Raw genomic sequence first — 10,679 nt, forward strand, 5'->3', positions numbered from 1 at the left:
TATATATATGTATGTGTGTGAGAGAGGTTGAGAGAAGAAAGTGAGGGGCCCCACCAATTTGTTTTTGCCGCCCTCGGCGTCCAAAAAACCACCTCCTTGACGCCCCATAGCGTATGGTCTTATGGTTAGTTAATGGGTCGGGTTGGACTCGACCAATATGGTGTTTGCTATTATATTTCTCTCCAAGTAACAAAAGAAACTTATATAAATCATTTAAAAATTATACTTCCATAAGTGTTTTCCAAACTTATATTGATATAAAAGTTTTTTTTTGGTGTGTGTGTGTTGGGTGGGGGCTTTAGATGATCAAATGGAAGTCAATAGTTGATATTAAATTGCTATTAATTAAATGGGGTTGAATTAGTCAGGTTAATGGAAGTCAATTATTTACATACTTATTAAAATTGGAACGACCACATGTTTTGAAGTCCAAGACCGAAGATTTCTAATGTGAGCTATTGAAATATGTGTATCGTTACGTGACATGAGACAACTTGGTGATCAACTCGCGTGCAAGCACTTGAAAGATTTATACCATAGCAAAAGATTTGGTAGGTTGCAAAACTCATTCACATATATCCTCACAAAAACTCGACTGATTATAAGTGAATGAAATATCATAACTAGACTTTTTGTCGGAAGAATATCGAGAATGTTGTTCTATATGAATATATGTATTTTACAAAATTGTGGAGTGAGTTTGTTGCGTTCTATTCATATTACATCCAAAGTTTGTAATTAAAGTTCAAATAACATTAGGGGCATGTTTGGCTAAGCTTATGGAGAGCTCCTTATGCCTTATGGATGGGTAAAAAGACAAAAATGCCCCTCCATAAGTCACTATAAGTTACAATTTGTAACTTATAGTGACTTATGGAGGGGCATTTTTTTGTAACTTATAGTGACTTATGGAGGGGCATTTTTGTCTTTTTACCCCTCCATAAGTCATAAGGAGCTCTCCATAAGCTTAGCCTAACATACCCTAGGTTTGTTTTTTTATTTATGGTTTATCATTGTGTTTTGTCACGTATGTTAGACATTGGTTACATTGATTGTTTGTTTCTTTTGCTGAATTATTGTGTTTACTTCAGTGTTATACTAAATTGCTCTCTAATCCCTCTTCTAATGATGATTCATCAAAAACACATGGGGTTGACAAGGAAAATTCTCCAGAAGATGGTTGAGTTGGACTATAATCTATAAACTTAGTTAAGTTATACCTACTTTGTTTATCGATAACAAATTAACTGAGATGTGGTACGTCTTGTAATTTGATAAGATCTTATAATTTTGACACACATTGAGTTTTCTAGTGGATGGAACTCCTGAGATAATTTGATACTCGTGTAACTATAGTGGTTACACCGTAACTATTTGTGAAATGCTGTCTCGTTTCATCACAACCATTATGTTGGTTCGACACCTATATAAGAAAATCATATGGTCCAGTTTCAATCACCGAATTGGCACTTTGTATTTCACACACACACACACACACAAAAAACCTCTTTCTACAGAAATTTTTTGTGTATAAACAGCAAATATGCAATTTAGAAAGTTGTCCATGATACTAGACTGAAAACACCAACCTATATTGAATCACTTGTAATATATTTTATTAGCTTTCAGCCATTCGATTATATCATATGTGGTATAATCTGAGCAATTATACGAATCATATTCGTATATCTACTTTTTATAGTCTCGTAACTCACTAATTATGTACTAACACCACACCAAACCAAAGAACAAGACGCAAGTTAACATTTAAATTTTATTCTTGCATAACTATAAAAATATAACACATCTAAAATGATTATCTTCACAATTTATACACCTATATATACATATATAAAAGTTTATATATGGTATAATAGGACAACCACATAACAATCACCATTGTACTTGCGATCTTCTGCTAGGTTCTTTTCCTTCTTGAATGGAACACATCATGTTAATTAGGAAAATACGTATCAAAAAGGGATTTGAATGCAAGAATGTTGACAAAGTAGTAAATAGGATATTAACTAACATACTTTTGTTTTTGATGTCGTTGGGTTGATGTGTAGACGATGATATTGCGACGTGTCGTTTTACGCATAAGTTTGAGAAACATATTTGATTTATTCTAAGCTGATTTTACAAAAAGTTTAACCACAACAATAACAATAAATCTCACATACTAATTATATGTGTTTATAAAAAAAGGTTCGTAAAAATAATGCCGATAGAATGACGTATAATCTTGATAATGTCCAACCCTTTTTAATATAACTTAAAATTGTGATGTGTCTTGGGAAATTTTTTTATAGGTTGGTGATTCCGTACACTGTTCTTGGCTAAAAAACCATTACTCAATAATTTTTTTTTTTATTTTTAATCAATTTAAATATGAATATAATACCTTGAACGCCGTTTCAAGATATACATTATCATTTTTTTATTGTTAACATTCTTTAATTCCTAATCTATCAATAGAAACACGCCCATTAATTGCATATTGGTAATTTTTAACCCCAAATTAGAACTAGTCTTCAAGTAATGGTTGATTGGGCCTTGTAGTTTATTGTCAATTTGGAGGGTATATTAGTATTTGTTAGATTATGGGTACGTTTTATTGACTAAAAAGGATAAAATTAAAACTAATTATTAAAAAAATGACATTTATTTTCGAAAAAGTAAAAGTAGTATAATTAATACATTAAAATGTTCAAAAGTGATGTATAATTAATCAAAAATATAGACTTGATCAGCTATTTAAAAAAATCAATAATAATAATAATAAAATACCCTACTATATTCAAAGTTTAATTTCTACAAATTACTTCCCCTGCTTTACAAAATAAAAACATATTTATTTTCATCTTAGTTGACAAGTTCAATACTTTAGAATACTTTTCTTTTAAAAAAATCTTTAAAATCTATACGGACCATTTCATTGTTTTTGGTTTATAAAAACCTAAATTAGTGGTTTCATACTTGAAACCCGTAGTTTATTTTTATTATTTAAAACTTCATTTAGTTTTAGAATACACAGTTAAAAACATTAATTTAGTTTTTATTTATATTATCATTTCTAAAACAACTATGTAAATTAACGGTTTAAAAATTAAAAATCCGATTTAAATCGTTAAACCAAATTATTATAGTAGACTATATAGCTGACCCAAACAACCAGGATGGTGGATTGATTTGTAGCTTTTGAAAACCGTATTTCCTAGCTCATAAATTTTATATTTGATTTTTTAAATGAATGTAAACAACCTATTATTCGTTTTGATTATAATAATAAAATATGATTTAAAAGATTCTTTTAATTTATTGTTGGAAAATGAAGAAACGTGGATCGACTCACTGGTAGACGATCTACTTTCCTCGGGTGTGATTATGCTATTTCACCGATGGTTTCTCTTGGATCTGATGGATCTGGGTTCTTCCACCTACAAAATGAACAGCACCGTAAACTTACCCCTCAGAAAGGGACAGAGGGGTCCTCTTTGGGGTAACCCTCCGGTGTGAGAATAAGTATTTGTGGGAGAAGATAATAATATGTGAGAGTAAGGAATTTGGAGTGTATTGTTTAATAGCTGAATACTCTGTAATTGGATGTTATCGGATGATATTTTATGTTATTTGATGTTATTTGATCCCTCCTCCTTGTGGAGTTGATGTGGTATTTATAGTGCTAGGGTTTCCAATGATTGGGCTCAGACCCAATTAGGGCTTTGTTGGCCTCTTCCAGTTGCTTTGCGCCACGTGTCCTTTTGGACACCTGGTGCTTTTTCATTGGTTATAATCACGTGGTAGCACATGGGTTTTGCTGAGTTGTCCACCTTTCATTGGCAGCTGTCAACATCAGCATATTCTTATTCCTTAAAAAGATACCTTCTAGAAGGTTGTCTGACGTGCACAATCAAGGTTGCCCTAATCCTGATTTGGATAAGGACGAGGTTGATTATGTGCATGTGTGATACGCGCCTATCCTGAGGATGCGCGAGGTCTTCTCTTTATTCTCACGCGCAGATGTTTCATGCGCAGATGTGATATGCACGAGCATGTGATATGCGCCATGCGCGGATGCGCCACGCGCATATGTAATATGCGTGAGCATATGTGATGCGTGAGCATATGTGATGCCTGAGCATCTGTGGTGCCTGACCGTATGATGCCTGAGCATTTGATGCCTGAGCATGTGATGCATGAGCATATGTGATGCCTGAGCATCTGTGGTGCCTGAGCATATGATGCCTGAGCATGTGATGCATGAGCATATGTGATATGCGTGAGCATATGTGATATGCGTGAGCATATGTGATATGCGCCATGCGCGTAGGTTTTGGCTTTGTGCCTTCATAATGTCTTGATTTCAAGCCTCTTGTTCATATCTTGTGGGTTGACCCGCCTCGCTCGGTGTTGAGGCGGGTACATACCTCTTCAAGCCCCCCCAGTCTAATGTGTGTCTTGTCTCGCGCGAGCGAGGCAAGATAGATATTAGACTTAACAGTTTGCTCTTTTAGTAGGTGTTTGTCTTTTTCTTCTTATTATTCATCGTTGCGCGAAATTCTATCCTTTTGTTGCAAACGAATCGTCCCTGTACGTGGTTGGTTGTTGCTGACGTGCGTCAGTGATGGAGACGTGTCAGACCTTTCGTGTGCTCGAGGTGCTACAGTTGCCTTTCGTGTCCCCTCACATAGTGTCATGGACACGTGTCGCGCTCGCGTTGGTCCGTTCGTGCGAGTGGTGGCGCGTGAACTCTGGCAGCAGCTGTATCGTTTCTTTTCGTGTCCCGTCACACAGTGTCAGGGACACGTGTCGAGCTCGCGTTGGCTTACACCTGCGAGTGGGGGCGCGTGAAGTCCGATCAGCACCAATATTTCTCTCTCCTGGGCCTATAAAAGCCAGCCCTTAAGAGTTTTTTATCCTTCATCTTCTTGTTTATTATTCAGAGCTTTCCTTTCTTTCCTTGTATTCCGATTACCTTTGTTCTGCTTCCAGATATCTGTTCTTCAGAAGCATCCTTTGTTCGTTGTCACAGTTGTATGTCTGATAGCTCAAACAACACAATCTCCCCCATCCATTGCCGTGCGAAATCGTTAGTGATGTCTACCTTGAAGAAGACCGGCAAGGGGAAGAGGGCTGCTGAGGCCTCATCGGAGGAGGTAGGGAGGACCAAGGCCGTCAAGAAGTGGGATGAGATCCCCTGCAAACTTAGGCAGTCCGATTTTGACAGCCTTATCACCTCTCAGGGTTTTCTCCCTGAGTTTGGCTGCATGTTGCCTGGGGCCGGGCAAACGGCGGCGGACCCGCCTGCCGGCTATATATCCCTTTACTGTCATTTTTTCACCCACTGCAACCTTCGTCTCCCGATGACAAGGTTTGTGGGTGCGGTGCTTAGGTTTTTTGGGATTCATATATCCCAAGTCCATCCGTTTGGACTTGTGCGCATGACTCATTTTGAGTTCATGTGCAAATCTCAGCGCGAGGAGCCCACCCCTCGTCGCTTTCAATTTTTTTACAAGCCCAAGATCCAAGATTCTTGGTTCTCTTTTATTCCTCGCAGTCAGAAGGTCAAGTGCTGCACTGTTTCATTCAAGAGCCTTCATGACTGGTCTGAGAGATTTTTTTACATTAAGGCTGGTGTGATCCCCATCCGCATGACCATGCGCGAGATCTCTTCTGCGCCTGCGGATGTGGGTGTCTTCAAGAACCCAACTGGCGCCTGGGTGAAAAAGTTGACCGCCGAACCATCCCCCGCCAAGAAAATTTGCGAGGAGGCGCTGGTGGGGGTTGGTATGAGCAGGAGGTGGGCTGACAGCGCGACTGAGCCCGTTATCCAAGTTGACGGCTTGTATAAGTTAATCTCATTGCATTACTTCTGCGCGAATACTTATCTTTTTGCTGATATCATTTGACTTGTTTTGTGCAGTCAGCAAGGAGTATGTCCACGCCGCCTATGATGAGCATATGGAGGGTGGCTCCGTCGCGCTGGGCGCTGGGGAGGTTGGCTTCCCCGATCGCTTCGATGACATGTTCATCCCTGTTGATTTTGGATTTCTTTTTGACAGCGATGCGCCTGGTAAGCCTTTGTACTTATGCATTTTGCCTTTATAATACCAAATTTGGCTAACACTTCTTTTGCACGTATTGTAGACGCGCTTGAAAACTACGAGCTGGAGCTCGCGGAAGAGGAGGATGAGGAGGAGGCGCCCCAACTTAAGCGTAAAGCTAAGGGGAAAACTGGCGCAGGGGCCAGTAAGAAACAGAAGAAAGATGTTGCCCCTGTTGTTCAGGATCCTCCTACTCAGGCGGGGGAATTTGAGAAAACCCAGGAGTTTCCCTCCAAGTTTCCCTTGTCTTCCCTGCCTCAAAAAGTGGGCAGACCTCCTGTCCACACGAGGTATGGTGCGACTACCTCCTCCCTTCGCGCGATGGAAAAGGGGAGCCGCGTTGCGCCTTCGACAGGTATACTTTGCTTATCCTTTGGTTATCTTTTATGATTCTATGAGCGCGATTCTGACAGAATTACTAATGAATCTTTGCTCTCTCAAATGCTTGTAGATCCGGCGACGTTGGTGGACCAACCTCAAGCGCAACAAGATGCCGAGGCTGCGCCGGAGGTCGCTTCGAAGTCCCCTGTTTTACCCTCGAAAAAGGGTAGAATGGACTTCATGGCGATGTTCGCCTCGCGAACAGAGTTGCGCCAAGGTACGTATTGTGCTTATATTTTCTGACTTTTTTCTTTTAGATCAAGTCATGAACCATTTCTTTTTGTTGATTTTCTCATAGGAGTCGTAGCTGGCGTACAAGCTGCTGGCGGCACTCCTGGCGCCGGTGCCAGCGCCGTTGGCTCTGCTCCTGCTCCTGCAAGCGATGAATCTCCCCTCATCGGGATTACTAAGGAGCAGGAGGCCGTTTTACGCGCCGATCTGGCGGCGTCGAGACCTCCCTCACCTCCTCCTGCGCACAGCCCTCCTCGCGAGACTGATGTTGATTCTAGGTCGCAGGAGAAAAGGCCTGTTTCAGAGGAGGATGAGGAGGTTCAAGCTGAAGGCTCCGACAGCGGCCGCGCCAGCCCTGCAGCGCCACGAGGTTTCGCGGCGCCGTCTTCTCGTGGGCCTGCCGCTGACTTTTCTGCTTCGTCCCCGCAGGTATAAGTTCTTTTTTGCTCCTCTGCGCGGACTTTCATATTATTTTTTTTTTTTTTGATGACTTAGATCATTACTTTGTGTTTGCAGGAAGCCGATCACATCTACCGCCCGAGATGGAACATTACTGAGGACAGCTCATTTCAGTCCATGAGTGTGTGTGAGGACTTCTGGGCTCATTCTGTGCCTCCAGCTGAAAGGAGGTTTCATGAGGCCCGCGCTCGCGATGACTTGCTTAAAGATCATCTGTTTGCTGGGTCGGCTTTCTTTGCTGCCTCCCAAGAGCTTCGCTATGATTACGTAAAGGTACGTGATGCTCTTGCGGAAGCCAAGCAAGAGGCTAAAGTATCTGCTTGGCATCTTTCTGATGCTCGAGAGAGAGCTGAGAAGCTCCAAGCAGAGCTCAGTGAGAACAGGGCAAGTGCCAACACCGCCTTTGTGAAGTGCGGGCATGAGCTCCAGGCTGCGCGGGAGAAGCTTCAGGCAACCGAGGCGGACGCGGCCAAGTACGCGCGTAGAGTGCGCGACTTGGAGCTGGACGCGGAGGCGCGTGACCAAGCTCTTGTCCAGTCTATAACAGACAAATCATCGCTGGAGAGTGAGGTTGCGCGCCTGAAGAGGGAGCTGGCGGCCGCGCAGGCCGAAAAAGATGAAGCCTTGGCGACGGCAGCGTCTAGCCAGGAAGCACTCGAGCTTGCGCGGGCGGAAAAGGAAGAAGCCTTGGCGGCATCAGCGTCCGACCAAGAAGAGCTGAAACAGACTAAGGAAACTGTTGAGTTATTAAACTCTCAGATTCCTGCTCTTGAGACGTCTGTTGCTTCCCTCGCGCAGGATCGCCAATGGCTAATCTCACATTTGTAAGAAATCGTCTGGATCTGTTGTGCCGTCATATTTGCCCAAACCACTTGGCATCTTGGTTTTGTGCTGAATGGGGGCCTTCGCGATGCGCTCGGTGAACTTTGAATGTTTCACCAAGATGGCTGGCCTGTATGGTGTGGTTACGTCCACTTGCCCTCTTACTGGTGGGCTGTATGGCGCGTGCAGATCCAGATCGGCTCTGGCTCCAGGCGCCATGTTCACGTGCGCGCGGAGCTGTGAGCCTCCTGCATGAGTATCTCGCGTCTTCCTCATGCTGTGCACTTCTTCATCACTAAACTCAGTGTGTGCAGTGTGAACGGAATGACCATCTTCCGGCGCGCGCGCCCTTTTTGTTCCATGAACGTTTTGCTTGTCAAACGCTAGGCGTTATGTTAAGTCGGCTGACTTTTTGTGTTTGACCATCTCATTGTACTTGTCCATTAGACGTCGTTGCTCGTTTATGAGCCATTCTTTGGGGTCATTGGTTTCATCTTCTGGACCCATTGGTCCTTTTTGTTTCGCGCCGGCAAGATTTTGTAACGTGAGATCGTCTGGAGGAGTTTCAGTCTGGCCATGAGGAGTTGTGATGAAGGGACGGTTACTGGTGGCGCGCGTAGAATCACGCGGCACCCTCAGAAACTGTTGTCCCTCATTAACATCCTCACGTTCAATATCCTCCAGAACTTGATCAACGTTACGAACGCCAGAAACCATGGTGAAAATTTGTTTTTTATAGAGATCTGATGAGATCTTGTTGCCGTTGTAACAGTGGATGGCGCCAATGAAGAAACGTGGATCGACTCACTGGTAGACGATCTACTTTCCTCGGGTGTGATTATGCTATTTCACCGATGGTTTCTCTTGGATCTGATGGATCTGGGTTCTTCCACCTACAAAATGAACAGCACCGTAAACTTACCCCTCAGAAAGGGACAGAGGGGTCCTCTTTGGGGTAACCCTCCGGTGTGAGAATAAGTATTTGTGGGAGAAGATAATAATATGTGAGAGTAAGGAATTTGGAGTGTATTGCTTAATAGCTGAATACTCTATCGGATGATATTTTATGTTATTTGATGTTATTTGATCCCTCCTCCTTGTGGAGTTGATGTGGTATTTATAGTGCTAGGGTTTCCAATGATTGGGCTCAGACCCAATTAGGGCTTTGTTGGCCTCTTCCAGTTGCTTTGCGCCACGTGTCCTTTTGGACACCTGGTGCTTTTTCATTGGTTATAATCACGTGGTAGCACATGGGTTTTGCTGAGTTGTCCACCTTTCATTGGCAGCTGTCAACATCAGCATATTCTTATTCCTTAAAAAGATACCTTCTGGAAGGTTGTCTGACGTGCACAATCAAGGTTGCCCTAATCCTGATTTGGATAAGGACGAGGTTGATTATGTGCATGTGTGATACGCGCCTATCCTGAGGATGCGCGAGGTCTTCTCTTTATTCTCACGCGCAGATGTTTCATGCGCAGATGTGATATGCACGAGCATGTGATATGCGCCACGCGCGGATGCGCCACGCGCATATGTGATATGCGTGAGCATATGTGATGCGTGAGCATATGTGATGCCTGAGCATCTGTGGTGCTTGAGCGTATGATGCCTGAGCATATGATGCCTGAGCATGTGATGCATGAGCATATGTGATGCCTGAGCATCTGTGGTGCCTGAGCATGTGATGCATGAGCATATGTGATATGCGTGAGCATATGTGATATGCGCTATGCGCGTAGGTTTTGTCTTTGTGCCTTCATAATGTCTTGATTTCAAGCCTCTTGTTCATATCTTGTGGGTTGACCCGCCTCGCTCGGTGTTGAGGCGGGTACATACCTCTTCAGAAAACATGTTCCAACATTTGATCTCTAAATTTCTTTAAAAAGTTATGTATTAAATGATAATATTTCTTGTGAAAGGAAGAATATTATTTGTATTGTAATAGTAGTACGTGTAAAATTTGTGTACACCACGCTGTCAGGTTATCGTTTTCCTAACCGATCAATTATTCCTTATACACCCGTCATGTTACCTTAGTTACATGTTTGACCCATCTGGTTTATAACTATACATTTTGCCTATTTGAGTTTCAAAACGTAGATATTTACGCGAAGCTTATGTGTTACATTTGGATAAGATCATAAGAGGGTAAAAGACCTCATTAGGAAAAGGTACAAGTTTCAATAAAAAAGATTTCTAAATATATATATTTGCTTTAGGTATTTTATTTTTTAAGGTAACATATTAAATTAGTGTGTTAATTATAAGAACAAAGTAGAGTAATTGTATATTACATAATTACTTTACTTGATTCCCACAATTAACACGTTAAATTCATTTGTGCGTTAATTTTCCCCTGAATAAGTATACATAAAATAGTAGATATTTAAAATTGAAAATAAAATCACAAGGAGATAAAATGTAAATTCAACACGACAACACAAACACACACCCCCAAGTTTGTATAAACACTAAACAAAAACAATAACGAAATAGTAGACATTCTATTCTTCCCATTCGCTAGCGTTTCATCGTTTCTCTTTCTTCCGCACAACCTGAAACACACAATTAAACTCAAATCTCAAATTACACCAATTGAATTCAATCCACAAGCTAATTCACAAGCTTCCATTGCAATTTTTTGAAATCATATAGATACAGATTTGTACATATCTATAG

This window comes from Bidens hawaiensis, unplaced genomic scaffold (assembly GCF_021521415.1).
Source record: "Bidens hawaiensis isolate Kalapana, Puna unplaced genomic scaffold, B.hawaiensis_p1.1 tig00008407_1, whole genome shotgun sequence".
In the NCBI taxonomy this organism is placed as follows: Eukaryota; Viridiplantae; Streptophyta; class Magnoliopsida; order Asterales; family Asteraceae; genus Bidens; species Bidens hawaiensis.